Source organism: Schistocerca piceifrons, chromosome 8 (assembly GCF_021461385.2).
Source record: "Schistocerca piceifrons isolate TAMUIC-IGC-003096 chromosome 8, iqSchPice1.1, whole genome shotgun sequence".
NCBI classification, from domain to species: domain Eukaryota; kingdom Metazoa; phylum Arthropoda; class Insecta; order Orthoptera; family Acrididae; genus Schistocerca; species Schistocerca piceifrons.
In genome coordinates this window covers 433,806,464-433,821,735 of record NC_060145.1, presented here as the reverse complement: position 1 = coordinate 433,821,735, position 15,272 = coordinate 433,806,464, and the positions used below count along the sequence as shown (strand labels likewise).

At 45.4% G+C, this 15,272-nt stretch overlaps 1 protein-coding gene across 1 annotated transcript in view; it reads right to left on the bottom strand.

The window, feature by feature from the left end:
• Positions 1-14,988, bottom strand: part of LOC124711460 (nucleoredoxin-like) — a 240,805-nt gene extending 225,817 nt beyond the window's left edge. The window contains exon 1 of the mRNA XM_047241555.1: positions 14,871-14,988. The gene's annotated coding sequence lies outside the window, so the exon portion shown is untranslated. The remainder of the gene's footprint in view (positions 1-14,870) is intronic.
• Positions 14,989-15,272: the final 284 nt, after the last annotated feature.

The following is a 15,272-nucleotide window of genomic DNA, read 5'->3' as shown; positions in this document are numbered from 1 at the left end:
GTCAACAGATCTATTAAATAATAATTTTGTGATCCACATTCTTCAAAAAAGGAGCACTTGGAAAGGAAAGAACAATAAGAAGGGACTAGTAACAGTAACATGTAATTTTCTTTTCAAGTACATGGTAATATTTCTTTTACAATAAGTTGTTGTGGTGCACCACTATAATTACATAGACATTAAGATGATTATACATTTCCCTTATCTGCATTGTTGTTTTTACTGTAATATTTTTTCTGCTTGAGCTATGTCATGTTTAGATATAAGCTGCTGTTTGCCAGGCATAGTGCTACTGAACTTTAATTTGTGTTACTCTGCTAAGCCAGATTTATTTTTTTGTTGCTGCACATTGGCTCATATTAGTTGTAATGTTGCATTGCTTGGTAATTTAGATTTACTGTAGCTTGCTTTGCAATTTTCCAATTTTTTGGTCATTGCTGTTTGTGTTACTTATTATGTGCTGCTGCATTGCCTCGTCCCTTAGTTTAGCATCTGAGCTCAGTAGATTTAAGTTAGCTTAAGAGGGGGTAGCCTCTAAAAGAATGAGTTGCGATGAATTGGAAGAAATGCATTGAGAAAACAGGTTTAGGTAGGATTTTCTTGGAAATAAATGTTGAGGTAAGAAATGTGTGAACATATATATACAGAAAGCATGCTTAGATAGAATTTTTTTGGTGGAAACGAAGGATGAAATAAGAGGAAAGATATATGAAGTTTTGGGTTGGACTGCAGTACCAAATGTTACACTGAAAACGAACCCTGTCCTTTCCTATTGGTGTTATCCCACTATGTGTTTGTGTACCCTTGTGTAGTTGTTTTCTTCCTGTCTCTGTGTAGTTTCATAGAATTTTTTCCTCTTTTAATATTAAGGTACATTCACTATGATGAGGAATACTGTTATCCTCAAATATAATTGGCATTAATAATATGTTATTTACTTTGTAAAGATTTTAGACATTATTCATTCTGTTTAAATGCTCATGTGTGAAGTTGATGTTTCGCAAGTTATTCTGATCTTCTATGTATGTACTCATGTCATAATTCCTGTAACACTGATGTATATGTCTATTTCTATTCTTTTGTAAAGCCTGTTTTACTACAAATGTTATCTGTATTGTTATGTTCTTTAATGATGTATTCTGTACCTTTGTTATTGTATTCTCATGTTATAAAATTGTAATTGACACCAGTTTATCAAACTAAGTAACTTGTAAGCATTCATTTCACTGCACACATTTCCGTTGGTCATAGTATATGGACAATATGTGAGAAGTAGGGACTGATAATGTTTGCACGTGTGTTAATGATTCAGCAAGGGACTGGATAACAGCATTGTTGGTTCTAAGGACAATTACAAAAACTTTGTGAGTGCACAAGTGGTGGTTATGGACTTGCTATATTATCCGCAAGACTCTTCAATGGTGATTGTGCACCTGCACAGTCGCAACAGATGGCTGCTGGCCGTCTCTACAAGGACTACAGTGGGTCTGCATCTTTGATGGCCCACCAATACCATTATTTCTACAAGGACTACAGTGGGTCTGCGCCTCTGATGGCCCACCAATACCGTAATCTCTACAAGGACTACAGTGGGTCTACTCTGTGATGACCTACCTACCAATACTCATCAAAATTTCGACTGACTCTGCTGTGGGTTTGCTCTGTTGTGGCCCATTACCTGTCTGCATGTCGAGAGTCAGCACTGTCTTTCCATTGGAAGGACAACACTACTTCTTCAAGACTGCATGGAAATCTACTACTTCCGTGTGCATTTTCTTTTACTGCTCAGACTTTGAGAAAAACACTGCTATTCTCCTGTTATGTACGATTAGGACTGTCTTTATGGACTGTGAGACAATTTTAGCTTTTGACCAACATTGTATCAATAAGTGTGTGCATTTGATTTCTTTGTTATTGTAATTATGAAAAATTTTTTTCAAATCTGTATTGGCCACTGCCCAATCCAATTTGTAAAATTTTTTGTGGGGAGCATGGGGGCTACGTAAGTAGGCTGTTTAGGTTTTTTTATTGGTAACGCCACCTCTGTATGAAAATCACTGGCTGTGCTGTGGGCAGTCTGTGTCTGCTTTGCATTGTTGTAATACTCGCCATTGTAGTGTTGGGCAGCGGCAGCTGGATGTGAACAGCGCGTAGCGTTGCGCAGTTGGAGGTGAGCCGCCAGCAGTGGTGGATGTGGGGAGAGAGATGGCGGAGTTTTGAAATTTGTCATGAACTGCTATATTTATATATGATGATATCAAGGTAAATACATTGTTTGTTCTCTATTAATTTGCTAACTTTCCCTATCAGTAGTTAGTGCCTTCCATAGTTTGAATCTTTTATTTAGCTGGCAGTAGTGGCGCTCGCTGTATTGCAGTAGCTTGAGCAGAGAAGATTTTTGTGAGGTAAGTGATTTGTGAAAGGTATAGTTTAATGTTAGTCAGGGCCATTCTTTTGTAGGGAATTTTGAAAGTCAGATTGCGTTGCGCTAACAAAATATTGTGTGTCAGTTTAAGCACAGTCATGTATAATTGTTGAAAGGGGACGTTTCACTTGATGTTTAGGGGATATTTTTATATCATGACTTGGACCCACTCAGTCAGGTTACTGTGTACAGGAACCAGGATATTCATTTAAGTGTTCTTGCCGCGCGGGATTAGCCGGGCGGTCTAAGCCGCTGCAATCATGGACCGTGCGGCTGGTCCCGGCGGAGGTTCGAGTCCTCCCTCGGGCATGGGTGTGTGTGTTTGTCCTTAGGATAATTTAGGTTAAGTAGTGTGTAAGCTTAGGGACTGATGACCTTAGCAGTTAAGTCCCATAAGATTTCACACACATTTGAACATTTAAGTGTTCTTGGTGAATAAGTGTTGAACATTTTTCTACATCCTTATGATGAGGTTGCTGTCGACACTCTCATCTTCCTTCCGTCCGCGGCTCGCTGTCTAGTGGCTAGCGTTGCTGCCACTGGATCACGGGATCCCGGGTTCGATTCCCGGCCGTGTTGGGGATTTTCTCTGCCGCGGCTGCTCACACCCATTCAGAAGACCCGTCGAACTGAGGCAGAGACGAAATGTTGCAGCTGCGTCGTGGCGATCCACACGACATCTTGAGCCCCTAATCACCACGGATCAGAGCAGGGTGTAAGCTACCAAGACTGAGGAGCAAAGCAAGTGACGTAAACATGTGCATTCACTACCACGCAACCATCACCGGGGAAGATGAATTTGAGGGTATTGTTTGTGACTACCATGGCGAGCTGCTTACTCGTGATCCTCGTAACAGGCAAGCCTTCACAGGAACATACTACTGAAATCGTGTGACGAGGGTCAAGACGACGTGTCGCAGGGAACTGTCCGAAGGGACGCCGTGACAACGCCTCAGTTAATACCACAAACGACACAGCTACACATGCTGCTGCTTGGGATGCGAAATTTCGTCCCTGCCCCTCCTCTATCTCCCCTTATATGGCCCAGCGGTCTAAGGCGCTGCAGTCATGGACTGTGCAGCTGATCCCGGCGGAGGTTCGAGTCATCCCTCGGGCATGGGTGTGTGTGTTTGTCCATAGGATAATTTAGGTTAAGTAGTGTGTGCTTAGGGACTGATGACCTTAGCAGTTAAGTCTCATAAGATTTCACACATTTTCGCATTCCTATGACATAGCACCCAGCGACTTGTTACTCTTTTCCAAGTTTAAGAAAACTTTGCGTGGCATCCATTTCCAGAATGGAGACGAGGTGGGTCGTTTCCATTACACCCAAAATGCAGATTTCTACAGCAGAAGTCTCTGCCATCTCTGCCATCATCATACTGAAAGAATGCACAGAGAAGGAGTAACACCATATCTAGCATTCATGATCGCAGCTGGCTTTTTCGAGGAGATGATTAGAACTGTAAGATTACCGCTCATACATTTATACTTCCATTCAGTACACATATGTTGATATGTTACGCGGCATAATTTCTCCAGTACTGCCACCTTGAGCCTTACGTAAATTAGGAAACGGAATAAGTTTTCGGGAAGAGATATTCTTACTCTCTCTCTCTCTCTCTTTCTCTCTCTCGGCTCATAAAGCATTCTGTTCCCTCATGTGTATAAGGCTCAAGGTGACAATACTTGACGGCAGTAATGGAGAAATTATGCCGCGCAACGTCTCAACATATCTGTATCGAATGGAAAGTGTGATGCACACTATGCCTGACCTCTTACTAGAATCAGGGACTGCGCGTAAACTGGTTGATGGGTAGGTGTCGCTACATCAGTAGTGAGTAACAGGCTGGGATTTCGGGTCGAAGGGGAAGCGTGCTCGGATGGCCGAGACAGTTAAGCAGACCGCTCACGTAAAGCGGGAAACTGGGGTTCGAGCCCCGATCCGGCACAAATCTTCATCTTATTATCGTTGATGCATATCAATGCCCAAATGCTGCTAACGTCATCAATACTTTTGAACAATCCTTCTTGTCATGCGTTTCTTGCAATGAAACTTTCTGAAACTGAAACTGCTAGCCGTGCGACAGACCACCTGGACACGTCTCATTTAGCGACGCAGAGTTTGTCTGACAACATCTGTGTTGCAAACTCCTCAGACGCCCTCTTACGTACGGTCTTTGGAGACAGGATATTGCGAAGAGACTAAATGTTGTTTCAGAGCGGATCGATCGCACTGCGTGAAGGTGCAGCAGTGATGAAACGTCTTGAGGGAGAAAAGAGTGCGCCAACCATTGTTAGCAGTCGCTCTTGCTAAGGATTATCCAGCGTCATTGTTACACCATTACACCAGCCTGGTGACCAAACAAAGCCGTTCTGTTCTTTGTCTACTCTGTCAATCACTGTTCTTTGTCACACGAACAAATGAACCAGCATTTGTCACAGAAAATTCTCGAATCCACCTCTCATCACCCAAGTTATTTCCTCTCACAGTTCTTTGTATGATTTCCTGCCAAACCTTTTGACTTAAATTGGCGGTACATTACTGAATATCTTATTTGTGAATTATCAGTTCGATAAAACGAACGGAAAGGCATGATATGATATGTTACCAGTGAAGGCCGCTCAGATGGTGTCAATATATATCGTAACAGATGACAATTTGTGCAGACTGAAAATCAAACCCTGTACTGACGCCTCTCGCGAGCGGTTACTATAGTCAGTTTGACCATCCCAAAACGCCTCCAGAAGTTACGTTTTGCTCGTATTTTTCCGAACGAACAACCAAAAGTTTTTTCGTTCCACCGGATGAACGGTTATGGTGGCACCACGCAAACTGTAGAAAAGCATAATAAGTGACACTGAATGTCTGCAGCGGTCCAGGCGCCGCGTTCCGATGGGGTGAGTGGTTCTGGCAGCTGCTTGCGGTAAGCAATACGATTTGGATGAGTCCCGGTATGGTCCAAGTTTTAATTTCTCAAAACGTATTCGGTGACAGCTAAGGTCATGAACACCAGTGTCGTGAGGCGTCAGGCGTACATCGTACTCCACACCTTCAAACACAGAAATGAATATTTGTAATTGGTGATACCCACGGTTTGTACGTACTTAACAAAAATCATGTTGTACCACTTTCAGTTGGTATGAAAAGCTTTTAGAATTGTTAGCAGTTTCGAGTCAAAAATCATCAGCCACAGGACGTTTCTTAGTGACAGTACTAGTGTGGAGACATTCAGAATGTTCAATCACATTCTACATGAGGTTAAAAACGCAAACTGAACACTAGCACCTGATAAATAAGATCCAACATTTTTCACAAAATGGAATGTTAGCAGAAAAAAAACCAGTGTACTGTACGCAAACTGTGAACAGTAAACAGTTAGAATAAATCACTGTAGACCGAACCACGACACAGCTGAGGTAGTCTAACATACACGCTTGTCAACCGTGAGCGGCAAACTTCCAGTCTGATGATCGTTTGTGACAATCCAATATCGTTTGCAGTTGAGTTGTTCATAGTAGGTCATGAAGGCACAACATGATTTTCAACCCAAATGAGTTCCGTTTTCCGCAGCAGAGGCAGCGTATTCACGGCTCCTACTTCCGTTATTATTTCTGTAGCCAGAAGCCGTGTGAGAGTTGGCAGGTTGGGGCTCGGGCTGTGAGATGTGGGCGGCCAGAGTGAGGCTCTGTATGATTAACGAGGCGATGCGAGCCACGGCGGCCGTGGCTGGAGTCGTATAGAAGGAGGGGCCGCCAGGAATAGACAGCCGACACCGCTGCAGCGGAGCGAAGTCCCGGTGCTCTCTGCAGCGTGACCAAAGCTGGAGTTACACACTCTCTCAGTTGCCTGTCAAACTGCTACTATTATTAGAGCTCAGGGCAGCACGGAGTTAACAATTACCGTGCACCGGTACGTAACGGTTCGCACGTAAATCTTCCATTTCTTTTTCATATAAAAAGTTATTCTGCTACACCGTTAACGCCAAATATTTGTGAAAACGTTTAAATTAGCACAAAACTGTTTTCACCTTGTTGAGCTTTATGTATTTCCTCATTAAAGAACATAGACTGATCAGGGAGAACATTACTACCTATCTAACAGCCGGTATGTTCACCTTTGGCATGGATAACAGCGGCCGGCCGAGGTGGTCGAGCGGTTCTAGGCGCTACAGTCTGGAACCGCGCGACCGCTACGGTCGCAGGTTCGAATCCTGCCTTGGGCATGGATGTGTGTGATGTCCTTAGGTTATTTAGGTTTAAGTAGTTATAAGTTCTAGGGGACTGATGACCTTAGAAGTTAAGTCCCATAGTGCTCAGAGCCATTTGAACCATTTGATAACAGCAGCGACGTGTCGTGGCATGGAAGCACTGAGGCCTTGGAAGGTCGCTGGAGGGAGTTGGCACCACATCTGCACACACAAGTCACCTAATTTCAGGGAAGGGAGTGAGGTCTGACACCATCTTGAATCATTTCCCAGATGTGTTCGATTGGGTTCAGATCTGCCGAGTTGGGGGCCCAGCACATCACTTGCAACTCGCCACTGTGTTCCTCGAACCGCTCTGTCACATTCTTGGCCTTGTAATATGGCGCTTTATCTTGTTGCAAAATGCCACTGCTGTCGGGAAACATGATCGTCATGAAGGCTGTCGTGGTGCGTTGCACGAGCTCCACTCGACCCGTGGATGCCCACGTGAATACTACTCAGAGGAATGTTCCCGAGAGGAGTTTTCCGAATCGATATACATGTACAAATGATTACGGTTTCAAAAAAAAGATCATTCATTCAAGAGAAAGACAGTTACAAATTGAGCTAGTCATTTACGCGTTGTCCCATGTCTGACCCTTATGTAAACAGTTATTCGGCTTGGGATTGATTGATAGAGTTGTTGGATGTCTCTCTGAGAGGTATTGTGCCAAATCCTGTCTAATTGGAGCGTTAGACAGTCAAAATCCTCAGATGGTTGGAGGGCCTAACCCATAATCCTGCAAACGTACTCATTTGGGGAAAGATCCGGTGAGCTTGCTGACGAAGGTAGGGTTTGGCAAGAACGAAGACGAACAGTAGAAACTATCGTTGTGTGCGGGCGTTCATTATCTTGCTGAAATGTAGGCCGAGTATGGCTTGCCATGAAGGGTAACAAAACCGGGCGTAGAATATCGTCGACGTACCTCTGTGCAGTAAGGGTGCCGCGGACGACAAGCAATGGGGCCCTGCTACGAAATGAAGTGGCACCCAAGACCATCACTCCTCCTTGTCAGGCCCCATGATGGGCATCCCACCACTGTCTCGGGCACCTCCACATACGTCCTAGATGGTTATTGGGGCTCAATTCGAAGCGGGCCTCATCACTGAAGACAATTCCACTCCAGACAATGAGACGTGTCTCGAGATGCCCCAGACAGTGGTAGGATAACAACCTAAGCGTCACACGTCATGCAGCCCGATAGCCAGGAGCGATGGTCTGCTGTACCATTTCGTTTCATAGAAGGACCCCTTTCCTTGTCATCAGCGGCACTACGCCCCGTTTTGTTGCCCTTTACGGCGAGCCATCCTGGGCCTAAATTTCAGGAAGATAATGCACGCCTGCACACAGCGAGAGTTTCTACTGCTCGTCTTAGTGCTTGCCAAGCCCTACCTTGGTCAGCAAGGTCACCAGATCTCTCCCCAATTGAGAACCTACGGAGCTTTATGGGCAAGACCGTCCTACCATCGCAGGATTTTGACGATCCAACGCACCAGTTGGACAGAATTCGGCACGATATACCTCAGGAGGGCATCCAACAACTCTATCATTCAATGCCAAGCCGAATAACTGCTTGCATGAGGGTCAGAGGTGGACCAACGCGTTATTGACTTGCTCAATTTGTGAAGCTCTCTCTCTTGAATAAACCATCCATTTTTTCTTAAATTATGATAGTTTGTTTGTCTGTACACTTACATCAGATCTGCCGATTTCCGTCCCAATCGGATGATTCCATCGTGGTGTGTCTTTTTTTTATCTTATGGTGTATAAGAGCGCTCTCTCCCAGGACTGAGTTGCCATTGTCAATAAATAACGAATTAAGGATGAAACATGCACATGCCAATAAATATTCAGAACACGTTGATCATGTGGTAAAACAAACTAGATACCACTCAGGATAAAAATCACAGAAAACACTGGTACATCAGAAAAAGAATTAAAAGGTAACTTAGTATCAGCCATCTAGAGACCACAAACGATAATTTACAAGTTATATAGTTACTTTAGGAAACTTCTTTTCCAAAGAAGAACTTCGTCAGTTTAAGTACATACGCAGCCGAAATGTATTATGGTACCAGTACAGGAATGTTAACGCTGCTGGATTTTCTTGCTGTTTCGGTTACTTTCAAGTGAAAGGAAGCCGTTAATTTTTCTCACAGTGATATATAATTATTGGCACAAATAAGAACAAACGTCACACAACCAGCACACTTTTCCCATAGGGAAACAAACACGCAATTGGCAGGTTCTCACTTTCAGAGAAAGAAAAGGTAGCAATACTGTAGTTGCGAAAAGTGCAATAAATGTACCAACTGAAGATATGAGTTGCTTCTTTAATTCGTGTGCAAGAGTGATTACCACAATCGCAAAGATACTCCTTAATTGCAATATGTTAAAGGTTTCAGAACAGTCGCATGCTAATACTAAATTTATTATTCTAGTATACAAAGGACGTATAGTTTTGAATACATAATTAGACGACATTACATTATGAATGTGGTCCTCAGATGAATAGACAGATAAATTAAAACTAAGTCAACAAACAGGTTCAGGATGAATAAGATGAGGCAAGATATGACTTATCCACTAGGTTTCCGTTTATTAATACTTAAAGATGCACGCAGAATGATGGTGCATTTGCGGACAGAATGTCTGAAATGAGCATAACATGGTTAGCCACACATTAGTTTCATACTTGGAAATAATTAGGTAGTGAAAACAGCAACCAGCCACACTACTTCTCGGAATCATTAAGTCACAGCAGCAAGTGTACCAGGTGTGAACTCTTTTCCACGTGAGACTCACCACGCTCACACTCGTTGTGACCACGAAAGTCGATAGGCATCCCCGAAGGTCGAAACTGGGCTCCGACACAGCGTAGTGACATCACAGAGAGACATCACGCGGTGAACCTAACGTCTCGCGCCAGAGCAACGGGCGGACGCCCACTCGGTATCGAGGTAGGTCAGGACAGCACAGGCGACATGCGATCTTGCGTTATCTCGTTGAAAGATAACGTCACTGGGACCTCGTAGATACGACAGAGCTACCGGCCTGCACTGTAACGCCCACTGTGTAGATCACTGAGAATCAGGGGTGATCGTGGTGTGTACCCAACGGGACCCGTTGCCATACGGCTGAGTTCGTGTGACGATGCCGAACCTAGGGTGGAGACTCTGTACGTGCTTTGTGTGGCTGCTAATCATTTGCATATCACAGATGTAGTATATCTCGTACCAGTTTCAACTTCGTTGCGTGCCGACATTGTGGCTGGCAGTTTTAATGGTCAGCAATATTTTAAGCACAGAGACACCGACAGAACCTCCCCTCCGTGATGTGGAACGATAGTAATTTCTGTTTCTTGTATCGTAGATCTGAAAGAGTTCAGTCGTGTTTTACTCTCCGATATCCTACATGCAATTCCGAGAAAAAAAAACATATAGAACTTAGCGTTTATGTGTTTTGACCATCAAATGATTGATGTCTTGTGCTGAATCGTGCGTTATCGCACGGAACGTAGCTGACCCACCCTCAATTCAGGGATACCCTCAACGAGCACCTCTTTTTAGCATAGTACAGTCAAACCAATTATATGTGGTAGGAAACGGATTGTGGTGTTTTACCACTGCAGTTACTTTGGAGGACTCTGCCGGGACATATTCGTTTTATGTTTTCTTGGTGTTGATGTGTTGATAATTCTTCCTCCACAATACGCCTGGCACAAGAGCAAGAAAGCCATTGCAGTCAACGATGACAGCGGTGTGGTTTCCCCTTTATGATAGAGCCCTACAGGAATTCAAGGTAGTCACTCAACATATCAGAATGCGTTAAAAGCGTTCCGTTTTTCAAATGTAGCACCGTATTTGAACATTTGATGTTAAGTATCAGCCGTATTAGTTGACTGCAGCTGACCTAAAAGACAGTAACATATTTCGAACAGAATGATGTCCTCCACGCCAACCAGCATGGATTCTGAAAAAGTCCATCATACGAAACCTAATTTCCGCTTTCCTCACACGTAATCCTAAAGCAGCTATGTATTAGGTTGGTGTATAAGTTCTTCGCTGTTTTGTTTTTCATGTCGCAATTCAGGTTGCTTTAGGTTCATTTATCGATTGTCAATTTTTGTTTGTATTTCGCTGTTGCTATCTGAGTTTACATACTGTTATTTTGTCATTTGGAGGTAGTGAGTGGAGATTTGGACGCTAGAAAAATGGAGCACCTAGTGGAGAAATCGAAACATTTCCGAAATATTCTACTGTTTGAGTTCAATAGAGGGGTGACAGCAGCGGAGGCAGCCAGAAACATTTGTACAGTGCGTGAGGGTAATGCTCTTGGACAGAACACGTCAAGGAAGTCGTTTTCTCGTTTTAAGGAAGATCAAAAATGGCTCTGAGCACTATGGAACTTAACATCTGAGGTCATCAGTCCCCTAGAACTTAGAACTACTCAAACCCAACTAACCTAAGGACATCACACACATCCATGCCGGAGGCAGGATTCGAACGTGCGACCGTAGCGGTCGCGCGGTTCCGGACTGAAGCGCCTAGAACCGCTCGGCCACACCGGCCAGCTAAGGAATATCATTTTGACGTTAGTGACTCTCCACGTTCAGGAAGATCTTCAGGATTTTGAGATGAAGATCGTTTAAACACATTAATTCAGTGCACTCGAAAATTCGAAAATGTGATGAACTGTGATCATTCCACCTACGTGCCACTTTTCTGTGCAATAGGGAAGATTCAAAACTCGGGTATAGGGATACCGCATGCTCTGACCCAAAATCACAAAAATCAGCGGGTGGGCATACGCGCATTTCTACTTGCTCATCACCATTTAGCTCTTTAACAACACTGACCATTCCTATGATGTATAGTTGTCGGTGACGAGAAATTGTGTGTTTACGCTAACGTAAGGAAAAGAAAGGAATGGTTGAGCCCGAACAAAGCAGCAAATTCCGGTACAGACATCTGCGCTCATCCACAAAAGATAATGTCACGCACCTGGTGGAACGGCGGCGGTGTGGTGCACCGCGAATTGCTTCCGTGCGGCGTAACCGTCCCTACTGACATTTACTGTCAACAGCTGAGATTTCTTGCTGGTGCAGTCCAAGAACAGCAACCAGGAAGACTGAGTGAGATGATGTTACTCCACGGTAACGTCCGCCCGCATTCTGCTAGACCGAAAAAAAAACCACCATACAGAAGTTGGACTGATCTTGCGCACTCAGTTTTTCACCTTGCATGTCTTTGACAGATGAACTGTAACAGGTCAGGTATATCGGGATGTCATTTTAAACCAGTATATTTGCCTTTTCAGGGGTGCAGTTGGTCCCACCTTTCTCCTGGTGGACGATAACGCACGGCCTCACCGAGCTGCCATAGTGGAGGAGTACCTTGAAACAGATCAGGCGAATGGAGTTGCCTGCCTGTTCTTCAGACCTAAACCCCATCGATCACGTCTGGGATGCTCTTGGTCGACGTGTCGCTGCACGTCTTCAAACCCCTAGGACACTTCAGGAGCTCCGACAGGCACTGGTGCAGGAATGGGGGGCCATACCCCAGCATCTGCTCGACCACTTGATCCAGAGTATGCCAACCAGTTGTGCGGCCTGTGTACGTGTGCATGGCGATCATAGCGTAGTGCCACGTTGTGTGGCACCACATTCTGCATTTATCCTTAATTTATGAGCATGAGTGCAATACAACATGAACAGCAAGAGCCCAACACGCTTCCCTGAGACTGCTCTGAAGTTACTTCTACATCTGTCGATGTCTGTCCACGCAAGGTAACATGGCTCGTCGTTCCCACCAAGAAACCGTCAGTTCAGTTACAAATCTGCCTCGATACCTCGTACTTCCGATGATAAGAGTAGGTGCGGCCAGATGCTTTTCGGATATCAAGCAATACTGCATCTGGCTGACTGCTTTCAACCATGGCTTTCAGGGTGCCATACATTCGACAAAGGAAGTACCCTAAGTAGCAGCAAATGTTGTTTTTTTTTTTTTCGTTGCTACAGACGAGCTCTTCGCACGCCGTGGCTTTTATTGCGGCTGTGATGATCGCCGAAGGCTGGTGCCTGTGCTTAGAGGCGGCGCTGCGTCCGATTTTTCGAAAGCTATTAGGGGAAAAAAATTTATTTTTGCACGTCTTACTGTCTGATATCATCACCCGATAAGTAACTGATTTCCTTTTCTTTATCAGTCATATCTACTGCGCTGCATCAAATTAAGTAATACACTGACCGAATATTTTGCAGAGGTAAAAACGCATTGCTTAAAGTTTACGTATGGTTGATTGTAGTTCAGATATTGATAAGAGATCGAAACTTAAGTTAAAATTGAGAAGGATACCTCATTTGATTCTCAAGTTATTGGGTTTTATATCTCAAGGACTGTCGAGCGCGATGCTCCCATTTACGTCCCTGCGCATTGCGAATCATGTGGCCATAAAAATCGTCGTTGTTTGATAAACGATTCAAAATTTGGAAAGGAGGTTTTCTGCAAGTGATAGCAAGCAATGAGACACGTGTGTTGTGTGATGAATACACTACTGGCCCTTAAAATTGGTACACCACTAAGATGACGTGCTACAGACGCGAATTTTAACCGACAGGAAGAAGATGCTGTGATATCCAAATGATTAGCTTTTCAGAGCATTCACACAAGGTTGGCGCTGGTGGCACCTACAACGTTCTGACAGAGGAAAGTTTGGAACCGATTTCTCATACACAAACAGCAGTTGACCGGCGTTGCCCGGTGAAACGTTGTTGTGATGCCTCGTGTAAGCAGGAGAAATGCGTACCATTACGTTTCCGACTTTAATATAGGTCGGATTGTAGGCTATCGCGATTGCGGTTTATAGTATCGCGACATTGCTGCTCGCGTTGGTCGACATCCAATGACTGTTAGGAGTATATGGAATCGGTGGGTTCAGGAGGGTAATACAGACCGCCGTGCTGGATCCCAACGGCCTCGTATCACTAGCAGTCGAGATGACAGGCATCTCATCCGCATGGCTGTAACGGATCGTACAGCCACGTCTCGATCCCTGAGTCAACAGATGGGGACATTTGCAAGACAACAACCATCTGCACAAACAGTTCGACGACGTTTGCAGCAGCATGGACTATAGGCTCGGAGACCATGGCTGCGGTTACCCTTGACGCTGCATCACAGACCGGAGCGCCTGCGATGGTGTACTCAACGACGAACCTGGGTGCACGAATGGCAAAACGTCGGATGAATCCAGGTTCTGTTTACAGCATCATGATGGTCGCATCCGTGTTTGGTTACATCGCGGTGAACGCACATTGGAAGCGTGTATTCGTCATCGCCATACTGGCGTATCACCTGGCGTGATGGTACGGGGTGCCATTGGTTACACGTCTCCGTCACCTCTTGTTCGCATTGACGACACTTTGAACAGTGGACGTTACATTTCAGATGTGTTACGACGCATGGCTCAAGCGTTCATTAGATCCCTGCGAAACCCAACATTTCAGCAGTATAATGCACGACCGCATGTTGCAGGTCCTGTACGGCCCTTTCTGGATACAAAAAATGTTCGACTGCTGCCCTGGCCAGCACGTTCTCCAGATCTCTCACCAATTGGAAACGTCTGGTCAATGGTGGCCGAGCAACTGGCTCGTCAGAATACGCCAGTCACTGCTCTTGATGAACTGTGGTATCGTGTTGAAGCTGCATGGGCAGCTGTACCTGTACACGACATCCAAGCCCTGTTTGACTCAACGCCCAGGCGTATCAAGGCCGTTATTACGGCCAAAGGTGGTTGTTCTGGGTACTGATTTGTCAGGATTTATGCACCCAAATTGCGTGAAAATGTAATCACATGTCAGTTCTAGTATAATATGTCCAATGAATACCCGTTTATCATCTGCATTTCCTTTTGGTGTAGAAATTTTAATGGCCAGTAGTGTATTCGAAACTTTTTCATTCAGCGAGATATGAAAGTAACTCGTCCAGAGCAGTAATAGGTCGGCGGCTCAGGACGGATTTCGACATCCGCACACAGTATTGCAGGAAAATTCAAGCGGCACGCGTAAGCACGTCTACAACACCTGGGGAACGGCGTAGTAGGAGTATACGCACGCTCACGGCAGGGGAAGGGTTAAAGCTTCGCGACCACGGCGAGTCAGCAGGTGAATGGCGGAGAGGCGGTGTAGGCAGGTACGCACCCAGTGCGCGGAGAAGTAGAGCCCGGCGATGGTGGCGTCGACGTCCCGGAAGGCGGTGGTGGTGCCATCGGCGGCGACGAGCGCGGCGGCGTGCAGCACGTGGGAGACGGGGCGCGGCCGCCAGGGGAAGCCGCGGCCCTCGGGGTCGCGCAGCAGGTGCTCGCCCGCCGCCGCCGACAGCACGCGGCCCGTGCCGCCCTCCAGCAGCACCAGCGACGGGCAGCCCGAGCGCGCGCGGTAGCGCCGGCACAGCCGCGCCTGCGCACACACACCCCAAACACACACAGTTAGTGGCGCGCACTTGACAAAGCGACGGCACAGTAACAGAGCCGCGATGTGAGTCACAGAATGTGTATGCACCGAAGCGCTAAACAAACTGGTATAGGCATGCGTATTCAAATA